Raw genomic sequence first — 19288 nt, forward strand, 5'->3', positions numbered from 1 at the left:
TGTAACTTCCTGCCTGGTTGGATGGTAGTCAGGCCAGGACATTAGGTAATCATGCATATGAACAATATTTTCACCTTCTTGGCTTTAGTTACTTTTGAAATGGTAGGGTGCAATAAACAGTTATATTTTGAAAAAATACCTTCTAGTCCTAACAGTTCTGTCTGAACTGTTCGTCTCTCTATAATCCCTTGTAATTAAGATTATTTTTGCTCCAGTAAGACAATATATGCTGTCAGGGTAAGACATTCTGGTTGGGCTGTTCCTACATGAAGCAAGGGTAAAAGGTCAAGGAGACATTTGTGCCAGCAAGACCTCATTTGGGAAATTTTAAGCTGCAGAAGTTTAGAAGTAGCTCTAAGCAAGGCTTACTTTGAATCCATTAGCTCAACAAAGCTAAATCAGTTAATAAACAAGTACTTGAAAATCCATCACCTTTGCACCTATCTATAAAGGCTTCAAAGTATGATCAAATTTCAAATGAAAAAGACTTAAAGTAGTCATTTACAAAAACTTGCAAATGTGAGCAATCAAACAAACAACATAAGTTTTTTCCACATACACAGAATTTTAAAGAAATAAGATGAATAGCAATTTTGGGAACAATAAGGTTTCCTTGTTACAAATAGGCAACCAAGGATATATGCCTGTCTTAAGATTGCATCATTAATTACTTAAGTTTATAGGATACTACATGCTTCAGCAGCACGTCTAACCGAATTACAATACAGAGATTTATATGGCTCTTGCACAAGGATGATATGAAAATTTGTGAAGTATTCCATATTTTTCATTATTCAGATGCAAGAAATGAAAAACAGTTATTCAAAAGTTGATTACAAATATACAAGAGTAATAATATGTGTAATTCATAGAAATAAAAGTTAATTTGACATCAGTGTATTCAATCTTCACCGTTTTAGAAAGGCCTTTACATAGCATAACCTTTATAAAACTTTTGAAATAAGATAACATTGTCATTTTATCCCAAAGAAATAAAATTCTATAAGGACCTAGGAATTAAAAGAATCTTAAAATGTTTCTATATGGAATGCAATCTGAAAGAACACATGTATTAATGAACGTATGGATTATAAAACAATGTCAAATTCAAAGTATTATATATAGGAGCGAATGAAATATATTATGGACATTATACAAACAGAATACTAAATATTTTAAAATATACTTTTTCAGACAAGCACCAGAAATATCTTTAGTTTCTGTACTACTCATTTCAACAGATAAGTTAAAATTATTTCTGATTTAAAAAATCACAAACTCTATAGAAATCATTATAGATGTATACAAACAACTCGAATATATTTTGACATCAATGTCAGGCAATTCACTTGGAAGAATACCATGGAATACATGAATTTTTAAAGTAAGGTATTGCTGTTGCTTTGTATTGTGAAAATATTTTCTATGGACACATAGGATGGACTGGCAATTTTGAAATTTAAGAAACTTAACTGATCCATTAGGACTTAGGAGAACAATTTGTACAGCTTTCCACAACTTCAAAGAGGTAGTGATACATACTTATCCTTTTGGCAATATCAAATGCAGTTTCTTCCAAGTTGTGCTTCAGACCTGGCTTGATATAATGGTTCAACAGAAGGAGATCCAGCGTATCTTTGCTATATCTATTCCCAGCAGCAAGATGCAGGGGGTCAAGAGGCCTTTAACTTGGCCATTGGTATCTGCATCATGATGAAATAAAGAAGCCACTCTGTTATTATTCCATGTATAAGTACTGTGCAGGGATGTCCAGCCATTCGCAGTTATTACATGAATATCTGCCTTGAGCCACCAACTCATGGACAATATCTAAGTGTCCACTGTAGGCGTCTCGATGAAGAGGGGTATACTCATCGTCATCCCTAGTAATCACATGAGTGGCCTTTTTGGAAAATAGTCTCTGCACTGTAGTAAGGCGATTATTTTCAGCAGAACAAAGAAGAAATTTGCTTGGATACTATTTCATTTTTTTCTTGCAATTGATACCATTTCTCACTTTTTCATCTTGTTCCTCAACTTCATCAGAATTGCCTAACCAGAGACTTTGAGTGCCAATGAGAATGAGCTCTCCATGTATTTCCCCAATAGTTCACATTGGATGAAATGGTCAGAAAAATCTGGTGAATTTTCTGCATCTGTTTTTTTCACTATTATTTATTTTCTCTTTTTTCATTTTTACTATTCTAAATTATTCGAACTGGAGAGGAGGGAATTGGTAGAGAGCAGAGGAAAGATTTTCCTCCGTATTTAAAGGTACAGACTGAAAATGAGGACCAGTGTTTTCTTCTTGTGCAGCTTATTCTAAGAATGAGAAAACAGGAAATAATGTATTCTATGTAAATGAATTGGGATATGGTAGAGCAGAAAGTGAAATGATGCAACCAAAAATATAAAAGCAAAATAAATTAGGATAATTGTGGAGCAATCATATTACCTATGAGAACCATGAAAGGGAGAGAGGGAGAGACAGATGTGCAATGATCTAGCTAGCCACAAAATCCATCCCTCTCATCAAATTATAGAGCAAATAAATTCATTTTTTAAAAGAGATGGAAATACAATTTAAGATCAGATATCTCCATTGTTTTTAATTATATTCTTATTATCTTAAATACTTGTATAAGGGAATTTTCATTCAACATATCAGTTTTCTAAGTAAAATGGATCTTTATATAACTTTTCCACACCCTTCCAAACCTCGCCCCACTTTAATTTTTTCTAGTTTCATACTATCTGCATTGAATATTATACCTTCACTCTCTTCCTCCATATCTCTTTTTATTCCTTCCTTTTGACTTCCACTCACATATTCCAAGTGATAGTTTCCTGGTATTCATTTTGTTGGAGTAAAGTTCAATTTTATAAGAAATTACACCTTTGAAATACTCCTCTGCAAATAGCACGCTTTGGTTAATATTTTTGTGTAAACTTGTATAAATTTCTAGCTTCCAAATATGGCTCTGACTTAGTTCCATTAATATATTTTTAGATCTATCCTTTTCGTTGCAAATAATGTAAGAGTCTTCAAAATGGATGGGTTCAATCCAATTGTGTATATGTGCCACACTTTCTCTAATCATCACTCTGCCAAAGGGCATCTGGGCTGTTTCCTTAACTTGGCTACGGTGAATAGTGCAGCAGTGGACATGATTGTGAAAGTGATTTTACTGTTACATTTTGGAATAATTCATCACTTCCTTTGTGGGAGCAATACTCTATCCAGTTACCCAGAATAAGAACATCCTTCCCTTCATCTTCATCACATTGAATTGCAAGTCCTCAAAAACACACTTACCCCTACAGGTCTCAATAAGCTAAAACACCACTGTGCCCATATTCTTTCAAAACATTTTTCTCATAATTGTACATATAATTTAGTGAGAACCTTCTATGTACTTTCCTAATGTGGGAATGAGGGACATGACAGAGTAAACGTAAGAAATATGCAACTTAATTAGCTATTATCATATTTAAAATCATGTTCAGCTCTAATTCATAGCCTCACATAATATTATTTTAATCTTTATTTGATTACTTCATCTAACCCGTAAATTAAATCAGGTGAGTTAAAAGCAAAGGCAAAAAGTGTGGTTTTATTTTGACACTCATGTGTGAGGTTGCACAACATGGGCAAATAGATGGATTGGAATTAATAGCTCTTATCCTTTTTGTTAACGTAGAGATGATTTTCCCAACCTGATTCTTGAATTCGTATTCCATTCAACAACAAGAAACATGTAATAATTTCCTTTGTTTTGCTCCTTATAAAATTTTTTCCATTTTATTTTATAATGGATGATTTCATAAATGTACTGTAGATACAAAAATATGTTAAAATATTTCTATCCATATGCATTGATATATACATACTCACATATATTATGCAGGTTATAATGATAATGTATAATTTCAGTAACTGTACAATTTACTAAATTATTAAAACTATCGACAGCTCATGCCTGTCATCCTGGTTACTCGGGAGGCTGAGATCTGACAATCATTGTTTGAAGCCATCCTGGGCAAGAATGTCCAGGAGCCTCTTATCACCAAACAACCAACAGAAAATCAGAATTGGAACTGTGGTTCAAATAGTATAGCGGTAGCCTTGAGAGAAAAATCTCAGGGACATCATCCAGGTTCTTAGTTTAAGAAGTACAATCTACCCAAATAAAATCTATTTAATTTACACCTGTGTAATTAAAGTATTTCCATCACCCAAATGCACAACCATGCTCATTTGCAAGGTAACTCTGTTTTGTGTGAAGTACCATAAAATATTTTCACTTAAGTTGAAAGCATTGGAATGTGGGTTCATTCTATCTCTCTCATGCATTTTTCCACTCAAATATTCAAATCTTACAATTATTCCAATTATTTAAAATCATAGCTTTTTACTTTCATACCCAAATATTAGAGTTTGAATTGAGTGTCTTGTGCCCCCTAAATGGGTGTTCTTACCACTTTGTTATGTCCCCAGCTCTAAATTATCCTGATTATTTTTCAGATCCTTGTGTATGACGTTGGGCTCAGTCCATGTTATGTTATTCTTCCTGGAATTTAGAATAACAGGTGCATGGCATTGTGTACTGATTTTTCTGTCCAGTCTGGGCTTTAACCTCTATCCTCAAGAGTAGACTCCCATGTAGTCAGGATTTTCATAAGTTTGTGATAGCTGATGTTGTTTTAAGTCTTTGCATTTCCTGCAGGTTCTTGACTACTAAATTAATTTGTTTTCTTGGGTTGTGTTGTTTCATTTGAATGTATGTGTTGAGTTGTTCCTCACTTGTCCTTTTGTTTCTTTCAATCAAGTTCTTACCTAAAGTGCTGAGAAACCAATTCTTCTTTTTCATGATAGTCAAGGTGAACATGATTTATTACAAAGCAATTTCAGTAATATTTAAACATCTTCATATCTATGGATGGTACATAAATGATAAGTGCTGCGATGGGTTTTTTTTTTTCACAGCAGTCTTTGCCATGCACAGACAGATCATCATAAAATCTATGAAGATAATAAAACTACAGATGCAAGCAAAGAGAAGAAAAACCTATTATTAATTGTTTGACAGAGGCTTGCGTTCTAGTGAAAGAAATACGTTGCTTGATGCAAGATTTCACAAAATTGTATTTCTAGGGGGAAGCTAAACAACCATCTAATTCTACAGAATTGAGGGAGAAGAATCAAACTCCTGAATAGTTTACATATGGGTCAAATAAAAGCATGCTTCTAAAAAGAGAGTTGACTTTAGAGAAACGTGATGAGTTCTATGTAAATAGATGCTTAGCTGATTTTGTTAATTTGTAAACTAATACAGGGAAATAGGGTACAGCAAGGTAAAAAAAGAACTTCGCATTGAAATACTCATGTGTGTGTGTGTGTGTGTGTGTGTGTTTGTGTGTGTGTGTGTGTACATGCACGTGTATACACGCATGCTCATGTGCAAGTGCTAATTTATTCATTCATCATCCCTAAGATTCTGTGTCCAAGGATAGTGGTTTACCACTTGAGGCATTGTTCCACTTCTGGTTTTTTGGAGATAATCACATGTATTTTCATGATTGGACTGGCTTTGAATAGTGGTCTTCATATCTCAGCCTCCAGAGTAGCTAGCTAATCTTACTCAGCCTCCAAGTAGCTAGTTAAAATTGGGCCTGTCCTCTATACTTCACTGCTTTTTTATTCTTGTCCTGAGGTGTTCACATGCCTAAGTCATATATATGTCTAGTTGCTTTAAGAAATACTCTTATTGCTTGGCACCAGGGGCTCCCATCTGAACTCTTAACTACTGAGGAGGCTTGAGAACAGAACCCAGGCCAAAAGTTTAGTGGACTTCCTTCTCAATATATAGTTGGGTGCATTGGATCATTTCCACCATCCTGCACTATCTACATGTTAAGATTGGAAGGGCTGCCGAATCCAGGCCAGCCAAGTTAGGAAGCAAGACAATTTGGTGTGCACCCCTTATACCCTTGATAATGGGAAGGCTAAAAATTCAGATCAGATGCATGTTCTTTTGAAAGGGAACCCATATCCTAAAATTAACCAATGATATGACACCACTCTACAAAAACAATACCCAAATTGAACACAATTTCCCACAACCAAAATAAGCATATACTTTAACATGCAAAAACTTAGTACAATCTGCTCTTTGCTCTAATATCAGCTTCATCTAATTATCATATGATGTGACAGAATAGTTTCTTCATTAAACTGATTATATATTTTAAGAAACCTAGAAAATTCTTTCTCACATATTAAATCCAACGAATGGCAAATTGCCTCATTTCTTACCTATTTGGCTACTACTATAAGTTCATCTTATGATTATTATTAATAGTAATATATTCAGATTTATTAATTTACTATGTAACAGTTTTTAAACTTTTGGCTTCTCTGCTGAAGTCGAAGTATTTAAATAGTATCATCAAATTATATTACTTGGGTACTTAGGGCAGTTTTTTAAAAAGTTTTAAACCAATGGTTTCTAGTAATTCTGTTTTTTTTTTGGGGGGGGGTGTCGGATCATGGGACCTGAATTCTGGGCCTGGGCGCTGTTCCTCAAGGCTAGTTCAAGGCTAGCACTCGACCACTTGATCCACAGTGCCACTTCCAGTTTTTTTTTCTGTTTATGTGATGCTGAGGAATTGAACCCAGGGCCTCAAACATGCAAAGCAAAAGTTCTACCACTGAGCCACCGTCTTAGCTCTCTATGAATTCTTAATTGGTATATTATTTAGTTTATTTTTAATTTTAATTTAATTTAATTGTAAAGGTAATTTACAGAGGGGATACAGTTATCTAAATAAAGTAATGAGTACATTTATTATGGAAGGAACATATTTATCGCTTCCATTGATTTTTTTGCACACTCAAAAAAAAAACTACTGATGCTGTTCCTGTTGATATTGACCAATGGGTACTTTTCTTTCTTCATGCATTTTTTATTATAAACTTGATATACAGAGGGCTTACAGTTATTTAAGTCAACTAAAGAGTACACTTCATTTTATTTTCTAAATTTTGAATTTAATTATTTTCTTTTGTTTCTTTAGGGTTATTCTTTTTTCAGAGTTATAGGATTAGTTAATTTAGTTTTGCATAATTTTAACATATGTAAATTATTCAGAGATATATTTTTTGCTTTCAAAACAGTTAACATGTGAATATTTAAAAAATATTTCCTTAAATTTTATATGGTTGATGAATTTAAATAAATTTAATTTCTTAAAGTTCTAAACATATTTGTTCAGGTAATGAATACTGTATTTTCAAGAAGCACATACTTTATTAAAAAAGGCTGCACTACATGGTCACTTTTTGGAAATATTTATAGTTGAATTAAAAAAAAAAACTGAGCTGGAAGCCGGGCGCTGGTGGCTCACGCCTGTAATCCTAGCTACGCAGGAGGCTGAGATCTGAGGATCTCGGTTCAAAGCCAGCCCGGGCACGAAGAGACCGTGAGACTCCTATCTCCAATAAAAACCACCAGAAAACCGGAAGTGGTGCTGTAGCTCAAATGGTAGAGCGCTCGCCTTGAGCTGAAGAGCTGAGGGACAGCGCCCAGGCCCAGAGTTCAAGCCCCACGGCCGACCAAAAAAAAAAAAAAAAAAAAAAAAAACTGAGCTGGGCATAGTGATTTGTGGTTTCCTTTTTCTAACTATGGTGGGAAGTGTAAATAGGGTTTGTAATTTGGGAAAGACTGGGAAACTTTGAGACCTTATAAAATTTCCAGAGTGAAATGATTAGAGATATAGCTATGCCTAGCAAGATATAGAGCACCTGGTTATCATATACTAAATCTTGAGTTAAAACACCAGTAACATCAATCTTTTATCAAAATAAAAGTATACATGTTTCAAAATGTTTATTATTTAAAACTTGTTTGCTAATTTCTCATGTCTTTTATTTCTTAATTTTAAATTTACTTAATCTATAAGAATCCAAGTATCTTGTGACTGTTTTATTTCTACTAAACTTTTAATAGTATGAGCAATATTATGATTTCATATATTAAAATACTTTTACTGTTTGTGATAATTTTCCCTGTTTAATATGATAATAACAATATTCCAAATGTGTGTATGTGCTATGTGTGTGTGTGTGTGTTTATGTGGGTTTTGTGTGTGTGTGCTTTGTGTGTACTTTGTAATGCTTGGGAGATCACACAATTGCTTCACATATGTTAGGCCAAAGTTTTATTACTGAGCTATACTGTCTAGTTATAATACAAATTGTGTTTTAAGTTATGACTTTTTAAAATTTTCATTCCTAGTATGCTTTTCCAAAATTATATATGATAAAATGTGATCCATCTTCTATCCACATTAGCAATTGTTAGTTTTATTCTTTCTCTTATTTCTTTGGAAATGAATTATATTCCTATTACAACTTTTTTACATTGTAACAGCTCTATACAATGCTTTGTTTTCTATTTTATTTTTTCCATGTTATCTGACTTTCAGTCCAAACTATCAGGTGGATTAAAAAGAAACTTGATTCAGGACACTTTATTTTTCTCCTTCTCTTCTCTGAAATCTTTCTGTTTTTTGAAACAATACCAATGACATACAGCTCCTATGTGATCCACCATTCTTCCCTATCTCTCTCTCTTCTGCAGTACAGCTCAAGTCGTTATCATTCAGCTTTATTATGCTATAATGTTATCTAAATCTTAACTCATTCCTAAATTAATTTTAGTTGTTTGAGCAATCTCTAAAGACATTTATCTATATATAATATCAGGGGTTTGTGTTTCCACAAGGTGCAAAATATGAGTGACTATCAAACATCCAGATATCTCTGGAGTATATTGGTCCACCTGCTCAATAATCCCGTATGTAAATTCAAGGAATTCATAACAATCTTGTAAAATGGTGTAGCTTGAGCCTTCATACAAGCTTTGAATTGTATTACCATGTTTAGTGAAGATAACCTAGTTCTATTATAAGAACAGACGCATAGAAGAAGGTAACAGATTTTTCAAAAATTAATTCTTAGTTTTATGTTCCACAGATTTTGAAAAGGATGCCATGAGACTTTATGAAATAAAAACAGAATCTTAAATGGTTGTATTGGCACTAATGCCTCTCTAGATTTAAAGAATGATCTTAGAATATTACCTCAATCCTTTTTTTGTGTGTATGTATGTCGGTCATGGGGTTTGAACTCTGGGCTTGGGAGTTGTCCATGTGCTCTTCAGCTCAAGGTGAGCACTCTACCGCTTGAGCAACAGCAAAACTGCCAGTTTTCTAGTGGTTTATTGGAGATAAGAGTCTCATGGACTTTCCTGCCCAGGATAGCTTTAAACCACCATCCTCAGATCTCAGCCTCCTCAGTAGCTAGGATTACAGGCTTGAGCCACCAGCACCTCGCCTACCTCAAACCTTACAAAGAATGATTATCAAACTAAATGTGAGATGTAAAAACCTGTAAAACATAAATGTAAAAATTCATGACATCGGATTAGTAAAGGTTTCTAAAAATTTGACATGGAAAACATTAGTAGCTAAAGAGAAGCAAGAACTGGATTATATCAAGTGATAACCTTTCATAATTCCAAGGACACTATAACAGAAACGAAACCATATCCAACAGATAGAGGGCATATATTTGTTAATGCTACAATATTAATGCTACAGTGATTCTGAAACTTAAGTGTTTTTTGGGAGGGGTCCGGTTGTGGGGCCTGAACTCTGGGCCTGGGCGCTGTCCTTCAGCTCTTCAGCTCAAGGCTAGCAATCTACCACTTGAGCCACAGAGCAACTTCCTGCTTTTTTTTTGCTTATGTGATGCTAAGGAATTGAACCCAGGGCCTCAGGCATGCAAGGCATCGCTCTACCACTGAGCCACCTTCCCAGCCCCTGAAACTTAATTATTTTTATATCTTCTAATTCTATAAATTTTTTTCCTGGATAGTATATTTTATTAAATAACATATGCAGATTAATAGTCAATAGGAGGGGCATATGAAATAAGCTCCTTTTTAGTGTCTAAGAAATAATAAAAACTCACTAATAAGTCCATAATATTAAAAGAGGACACAAAATATAGTAATGCATTTGTGGAGAAATTGATATACTTCTGATAGTGATCAATTTGTATAATACTACAATCATTTTAGCAAATAAGATTTCAAGTCTTCAAAAGGTGAAAGAGAATTTTATAGGATCCAGGCATTACACTTCTATGAATGTATTAAACAGAAGTAAAAAAACTTTTTTGGATAGAGAATGTAGTTAATTGACAGTGAACTTGAATAGTATGTGTGAGACCCTGGAAATGATCCGCAAAAAAAGTTTTTGAAAAGACACACTACAGAGGATGTATGCTGGGCAAATTCCTGTAACTGAATTTTATATCTATTTTTAATGTCTGTTCTAAAATATACAGCATTTCTATTTGAAGGAATGTAAGTTTGTGAAAATCGGGCTTTGAAAACCTATGAAGGCACAATTCACTTCCAAAGCACTAAAATGTATACAATAAAAGGAGATAATATATTGTAAGTGAATTGCAAGTCAGGAAAAAAAAACTATTGTTAAACTTCTTCACACAAAATGCAGAATAGCTAAAAAGATGTTTTGGTGTTGGCTAAAAACTCATTGTAAACTACTGCATTTAAAACAAAGATGTGATTTCTGTTTATTTTGAGGGTATTTTGTCCGTTTGGGTTTATACAGAGATAACTCAATCCAAAAGTATATGTGATAACTGGAATACCTAGGAATTATGCATCAATTCTAAGTAATTTTTTATTATTTTTATTGTGAAAATACTGTACAGATGGGTTACAATTACATGGGCAAGATAATGAGTACATTTCTTATCAAGCATTGTAGCCTCCCCCTTTGTTTCCCCTTCCCATCCCTTCCCATCCTCCCCCTGTCCCCCACCAAACCCTCCCTGCTCCCCCGCCAAAGTTGTAAAGTTCATTTTTCGACATAACGACTTGTACATCTCATTGTTGAAATGAGTCCACCTGTATCCCTATTGTTTTCCCATGGTTTCCCTTATTTGCAATATCTAGTATATGTCTGATTCAAGCAGAAAAGGTCAGATAAGTTGATGTTAGGGAAATGAACCCGAAGGTAGGTATTCAAATGTTTTCTTTTCTTTCATGCGATTGTTTCTAACACATTTATGATTTTTTTTGTTGCTTTGTATGTCCCTCCCCCACAGTATAACCCCTGCTTTCACTGTATTTGATGTCAGTATAATTGTGGAGGGGAAGGGGTAAAACTTCTAAGTAATTGAGAAACTTTTCTGGAAGAAACTTTTAGCAAATGACAAAAGACACAAATCTATGCATCTGCATTTTATGAAAGTCATATGTTACATGCTCAATCCAATTACTTATCTCTAGTTTTCTAGGAAAAACGTATTCTCAAGATAAGAGCCAAAAGCAGTGAAAATAACAAAATACACAATCATCTTGATTTATTTGTGAAAGTAACAAATGAAATAAAATAATTCCACTGAAGGGACTCCAATATTAGTGTATGTGAAGATATTCCTAAATGCCAATATCCATTAAATTTTTGGAATTTTAATTTCTACTAACATAGGAAAACTAGAACAAGAAAACAAATATAGACTTAGAGTGAACCAGCCTTGAAATCATTTTCTCAATTGCTTTGTATGTCCCTCCCCCACAGTATAACCCCTGCTTTCACTATATTTGATGTCAGTATAACTTATGGAGGAGATGGGGGAAAACCAGTTGTTTAAGGATACAAGTGGACCTGTTGCAACAATGAGAAGTACAAATTGTCATGTACAAAACGAGCTTTACAACGTCGGTGCAGGAGGGGGTGGGGGGGAAGGAGAAGGATTGGGATTGGGGTGGAGGGGGAAGCTGGGAAGGGATGTGAAGGGTAAACCAAAGGAGGAGGCTGCAATGCTTGGTAAGAAATGTATGCATTATCCTGCCCATGTAATTGTAACCCCTCTGAACAGTATGTTAACAAATAAAATTAAATTAAATTTAAAAAAAAGTATTGACACTCCTTTGCTTTGGAAATCATTTAACAATATTTATCACTTATGATAATTCAAATACCAAGCAAGAGTAATTTTATATAATCATTATAAATATCATTTTATTACTATTGTAAAATAGAATAAAAAAATCAGTCCCAATATATGACGTATCTATCATTATTCTTAACTTCTAATCATTACCTAAATATTTTAAACAATCTAAATAATCATGTCTTTAACATGGACGTAAATGTTCTATACATTTTTACTTAACATTTTCCAGGGGTATGTATTCATGTTTCTAAGAAATGTTCACAGCGGTTAAAAGATGCTTTTGTGAAATTAATGTGCTACATTTTTTGTTGTGGGTGTTGTTTTTAGTGGTTAATTGAAGATAAGAATCTAACAAGTAATTTTCTGTCTGGGCTAGTTTCGGAAACAATTCTAAGATCTCAGCACCCAGAATAGCTCTTATTATAAGGGTGAGTTACTGGCACTTGATTTCATGAAGTTTTTTTTTTTTTTTTTAATTTTAATTATATTTTGAGATACTTGTTTCACTATAATATATATCATTCTACACATAAATTTAGATATATGTATATATTTCTGAGGACAAATAATCTCTAAAAATATACTATTCTACACATAACATTTATATATAGAGAGAGAAGACAGATATAGACAGAGAAAGAGAGAGAAGACAGATTCGCTCTAAAAATTTTATGCTACTATTTTTGACCTTTTTCATTTCAAAGATATAAAGTCTATTTTTCTAAAAGTTTCCTAGAATAAAATAACTAATATTTCAATAGAAAGTAGAGTTTATTACTTTCAAGGGAATTTTAGATATACACATGATATTATAGTAACATTTACAGTATATTACTTGAAAAGGTTCTGTAGTTAGGGGAAGAGAAGAAGTTAATTCATACTGATTAGGAAATTGCAATGCTTCAAAAAATCTATTCCATAATTTGTTATAAGCACATAGTCAAACTACCTGATATGGTTTAGGGTTTTTTTTATTTGTTCAAAATTTCAATATGGATTCATGCACAGTGGTAACATTAAAATTATTAATCAAAAGACAAATAATAAAATCATAGACACATATCCAACATTCAATAATTAGCACTTATGTTGCTAATAATAATTTTGATGGGGAGGCTGATGACCACAGTGTAGCCTGATAATGACGATGTTGTGATTGAAAAGGAAAAAAAAAATACGTAGATATCTTTGAAGCTGGATTTCCCACATTGAATGCATAGTTATAAACAGCGTGGGATTACATACAAAAGAATAAGAGGAGGAGGGCTGGGAAGGTGGCTCAGTGGCAGTGTGCTGGCCTTGTCTACATGAGGCTCTGGGTTTGATTCCTCAGAACCACATAAGCAGAAAAAGCGGGAAGTGGCACTGTGGCTCAAGTGGTAGAGTGCATTAAGCTGAAGAGCTGAGGGACAATGCCAGGCCAAGAGTCCAGGCCCCATGACGAACCAAACCAAACCAAACAAAACAGAATAACAAAAGGAGAGTTTGAATATCAAGAATTACAATCACATAAACAGGTACAGACAGTAAAAACCCTAATGTTATTCCAGCAGTCTTTCTAATGTATATACACTCACTGTTCTTGGTGGTATTATTTTCTTATAAATAAAATCATTTATTTCCACATTTTGATGGACTAAGATGTAGGTTTCAACTTAGTGTGATGATTAGTTCAAATAACATTCTCATATAGATACCATTCAATAACCAATGTTTTCAAATGATATATTAAGAGTATGTTCTTCATTACAGTTGTAAGTACATGACACAATTTACATAATACTACTTACATATCTGCAGTTACCATAAAAGGACACAAGTTGCAGAGCCAGGAGTTAAAATTTATTTTTATTTCTGCATGAAACTATTTCTGACTTTATAACAACAAACTGAATTTGACTCTTTCCTTATTGGTAAGCTAAGGTTGAAAATGTAAGGACTGTTTACTTTCTTTTTCCTTGCTCTAGAAGTCAACAAATATATTCTTCAATATTTCTGGCAGATTACATCCATTAAATGTAAGACCAACATTCAATGTTGTGAGTAATTAATGGTACTAGAATTTTTGTCTGAGTTCTTCGCTCTGTGTGCTTACAAGGAGACTCATTGGGTGATGGAGAGGACCAATATGAAAAGACTAGGGAGAAATGCATACTTAGTAAACAGTTGTTTTAGGACTGAGTGACTGGTGATGAGTATTTGCAATAGGCTGGTGTGTCAGGGTCATAAAAAGAAGTACATAGAAATTACATTAGTGACAGAAACTGAGAAAATCTTGGTCATTCATCTTATCTAATGGATGGAGGTAGAGTAAGAGGAAATCTAAAGTTTTTCCACATCTCTGTCTCCTAACTCTGTTAGTTACATTCTTGGTGATAAGGATGGATTTAGATGGATTTATCTTGGTGATAAAGATGGATTTAGAGGAAAAAACTCTCTGATAGTTCTAAGATTTATGTTAAACAGATGCAAAGATAGGTCTGTTTGGACATCATCAAAATATTCATAACAATGAATATGAAAAATAATAAAATCAGGGACATTATTAAAGGGAAGAGGAAAAGGAATGTTCTGAGGAAAGTGTGAAGAATGTGAGTACCAGAGTGGAAAAGATTGGAGGAAAGTGATAAATAAGGAAACAAAAAAGGAATAAACACAGATTTACAGAAGAAAAGGAAGGAAAGAATTTTCAGGAAGATATTGAAGGAAACCTACTATTTGGATTTGAAAAGTAAAAGGGCATAGACAAGTTCAATAAGAACAGTGTTTTGGTGAAAGTTATATTGATAAAATGTTGAGATGTGAATATGAGGACAAAATTCTGGATAGATTAATTCAACAGATCCTGTTGATTCTAAATGTTGGGAACAAATGCTTTAATCCTGACCTTAGAAATATTATACAGATATAACTGTCATGAACTTTTCTTAGTGGTATTATGTGAATATTTTTGAAAACTTTATTTAGCTAGGAGATTATAGATTGAACTACAGCACAAAAAAGCCTAATTTCTCCTACAGTTCCAATTAGTGACCCATCTATGCATATCAGTTTGGGATTTTATTGAAATATATTTAGATATGTTTGGATATCTTATCAGCCTACTCATTATAAATGTAGGACAAATAACACCAAGTATTAGGTTGAACATACAGCTTTAATGATGTGACTGAAGACTCCTGGAATTGATTTCTCTTTAGAATAGAAAATGCCTCAATAGCAATTGACACATCATAATTGCCATATACACTATCGAAATCTAAATCTTGTTAGGTATATCTCCATGCTGAAATAACACTGTCAACCAACCTGACACAAATTCTTATATGTAGGAAAATGTTCTTATAAACTTCAAGCTTTTATTGAATGGAAAAATTCAGACATTACTCTCACCACTATGATTAAATGCCTAACAAGATAAGACCTTTTGCTTTAATGCTTTTCTTTCACTTTCTCATACACATTGTCAAGTAGTGAAGAATTCTGATTTAACAATAAGACAATCGTGACTTGTATTAACACAACATCTAGGATCTAATGTTAATTTGGATGCTTACTAATTAGCTCCAAATTTTGTGGATATTTAAATTTCTCCTGGGTAAACTAATGAACTCCATGAAAATGTCCCTAAGGAGCCTTTCAATTCTAATATCAATGTCTCAAAATTCTTTAAATTCTACATTCTTTAATGTGGGCATAGGGTTATTTTGTGGAACTTTTCTCCTCAGAGAGTGAATATTACCGTATTGCTTAACATGGACAAAGTACCTTCTAGACTGGGCGTGTACAAACAAGAAGTGGTAGTTGAACAATGTTCTTAGCAGTTTGTACAGATGAAATGGAAATAGATCAACTATGAACTCAAAAGGAATGTGCAAAGAAGACAAAGGCACAAAGTAGAATTTGCCAAGAAAAGCTAAAGTATAATTTCAAATAATGTGCTCAGGTGTGAGGGTCTGTTCAAAGTACAAGTTCAGACAATGTAGTTGGATATCTTGGGCGGAAAACTGCTTTAAACTGTTCTGGGATAATTGTACAAGTAGAAGCCCCTAATTCTGACTCTAATCAGCCACAACATCATCAATTTACCAAGTGCAAAGTGAGAAAAAGAGGGCTGATCACAGTTAGTGTTGAAACAATGGTAATAACATAACTTTTCTTGTAAGTGTTCATTTATTTTGGAGCAGTTAAGTAGGGGAAAGCCAAGTAAATATTTTGCATGTACCTAAATTAAGTGGGACATATTATATTGGTATCTCTTTAACTTGGAAGTTATAGATTATGTCTTTTTGTACTCTAACTTGGGATAATGATCTGCTGTCAGTTATTTTATTCTCTTACCATTTTTTTGCCCTTCAATTTACATAATTATTATTTCAAGAGACATAATTGAGCTTGCATTTCTAAATTCTTCAAATTTATCTGAACTACTTCATACTTCTGACAGCCTCCTATATCTTTCTCAAGGGAAACATTTTTTCACTACCATTTTTATCCTACATGATATTGGATATCTTCCTGGCTAATTCGTGCAAGATATACATCAGGCTCATCCTATATCTCAACATTTGTACCTCCATAAAATACTATCTTACCTAGAAATCATGATATTAGTATATCTGTTGAGGCAGCATCTGTCATTTTTGAATGGCATTAAGTGATACTTACATGCAATCATGTTTTAAAACAATATGCTAATCAGTAGATGAATAAATTGACAAAATATGGTTATATATGTACGGTGTACTTCTATGCTTTCTATTCATAAGGAAATGGAAAAACATGGAAAAATCCTACTAAAAAAATAAGCAAGAAACAAAGAAACAGATTTTATGGTTTCCCTCATTTGTAATAACTAGGAAATATCTGATAGTCTTAGCAGATGAGCAGAATGAATCAATAGCTATGTATAAATGATCATATAAAATGATGCTGAGAGGTTTTTCTTTGTGGTTGTTGTTTTTAATGTACTATGTGATTTCTTTTTTCTTTTGTGTTTTCCCCTATGGTTTGTCCATTGTTGTATTTGGATTCAATATCCAAATACAATACAATTGTATTGTATATATATTTATCTTCATTTGGCAAGGGAAGCAGAACAATAAAATGGCGAGACTAAGGACAAAAGGCAAACCATTGCAATAGCAATAGTCACAGGACAATATGTTGGAAATTTACATTACAATTTGTGAGTGGTATTGGGATGAAGGAAAAGTGTGAGAAAAATGAGGGAGGGGGTAAAAATTTCGACATGTTATATATTCAATAGCTTACAATTACTGCAACCCCGTCTATATATCACCTTGACAATAAAATTAAGCTAAAAAATGAGCTACATAAAATATAATTTCACTGTATTGGTATAGTAAATATTATTTTATGTTTATTACCTTTAAAAAATGAACATTTTGGTTGCTAATTTGAATTACCTCTTTCTTTATCAGACATCAATTGGAATGTTATCAAACTATACAGTATTTTCAGAATATACTTGGCATTATTTGGAATAAAACATTATTTTTAGTTTTGTCTCATATTAAAACAGAAAACCGTTCAATTCTATGGAAACTCCTAACTTTGAAAACTTACTAATTGTTAAGAGGAGAGAATATATCTGTTCCTCAACATTCCTATGACTACTAACTACTCATTTTCAAATTCTGAACATGCCATACCAGAGACATTCAAAAGAGTACCTGTTTGTACTTTATTTAATTCTGCAATAGATGCAGTTTTCATTGAGGCATTACATATTTAAAAGTCAACAGAAAAAATAGACACATTCTTGTAGAGGATAAAACTATGAAGTAACTATAATAATTAATTTCTTTTTTTTATGGTAAGTCGTGGGGCTTGAAATCTGGGCTTGGGCACTGTCCCTGCACTCTGCAGCTCAAGGTGAACTCTCTACCACTTGAGCCACAGTGCCACTTCCAATAAAAATTCTGTAAGGGTAAACTTTTGTTCATCAGATTAACTATTATTTCTATGACAATCAATCCCAAGTTTTTATGCCATAAAGTCATCCTAGCCCAACAGTTTCCAACTTGTAAGGTGCACATTAAAATTCCCTAAATTCACATCATGACTAGTTTATCAATATTGTGAAAAAAATACTACACTTTTGCTAATGTGATGCCCTTCCTATTGTGGAAAGAATAATACACTTAACTTTGCTACATCATTTTCCCAACAGTGGTATTCTTGAGATCAGAACACTTGCAAATAGAATTTATTTTTATTTTATATTTATTTTACTATATATATATATTATCTATCATAGATATTCAGGAGGTCTGTATATCTTAATATTAAGATTTGAAGATTATGGTTGAAAGCCCACCCAGGCAGGAAAGTTCCTTGGATTCTTATCTCCAATAAACTCATAAGGAAAAGCCAGACCAAAGTGGCACTGAGGTTCAAGTGGTAGAGCAGTAGCCTTGAGCAAAAACAGGCTCAGGGACAGTGCCCAAGCCAGGGGTTAAGCCCTAGGACAAACCAAACAACAAAAACAAAATTTAAAAACCCCTCAAACACAGCACTTTTCTCATTGTATACAGAGGTACATAATTAAGAAATTACTTCCTGTGCTATGTAAAGGTAGAAAAAAATGTCACATAATTACTCTCTTCATACGATGTTACACCAAAGTCTCAAAAGATTGCTCTTTTCCTATATTTATGAATTAATATCATCAATTTGTTGACAATTTGTCTAGATTATTCACATCATCATTTTACAAATGAACTGTTGGAATTATCTATTAACTAAGTTCTTATTATACCTCACTTGAAAGACTACTCTAGTCAATTAGAATGCCAGAATCATTTGTGAATTTGTAAATTAAATCTTTTATTTGAAAAGAATTTTGAAGTATCCTATAGAATATTAAATTACAAACAAAAATTATCTATTTTAAATCTAATTCTAATTTAGGCAAGTCTACAATGTCCTATATTAAATGAACTTTCCTATTTCTCCAGGCTTTGACTTTTGTAATTCTTCATCATTTCTTTGGAATCTAACAGAATGATGCTTACATTTTCAAATTTTTGGTTGGGAATCATGAGCTCTTTTGCAACTAGAAATGTTATGTAATTAAGACAACATTTAAAACACAACTGAGGATTATATTTGAGTTGCATTTCTATAGGAAACTTGAATTCTCAAAACATAATGACAAAATTAGCCCAAATTTCCAACTGTGTCTTTCTTTCTTGTTTATTTTTT

At 33.0% G+C, this 19288-nt stretch overlaps 1 pseudogene; it reads left to right on the plus strand.

The window, feature by feature from the left end:
• Window positions 1-691: 691 nt before the first annotated feature.
• LOC138823889 (U6 spliceosomal RNA) lies at window positions 692-788 on the plus strand (annotated as a pseudogene).
• Window positions 789-19288: the final 18500 nt, after the last annotated feature.

This window comes from Dipodomys merriami, unplaced genomic scaffold, assembly GCF_024711535.1.
Source record: "Dipodomys merriami isolate MVZ:Mamm:240054 unplaced genomic scaffold, mDipMer1.0.p SCAF_1243, whole genome shotgun sequence".
In the NCBI taxonomy this organism is placed as follows: domain Eukaryota; kingdom Metazoa; phylum Chordata; class Mammalia; order Rodentia; family Heteromyidae; genus Dipodomys; species Dipodomys merriami.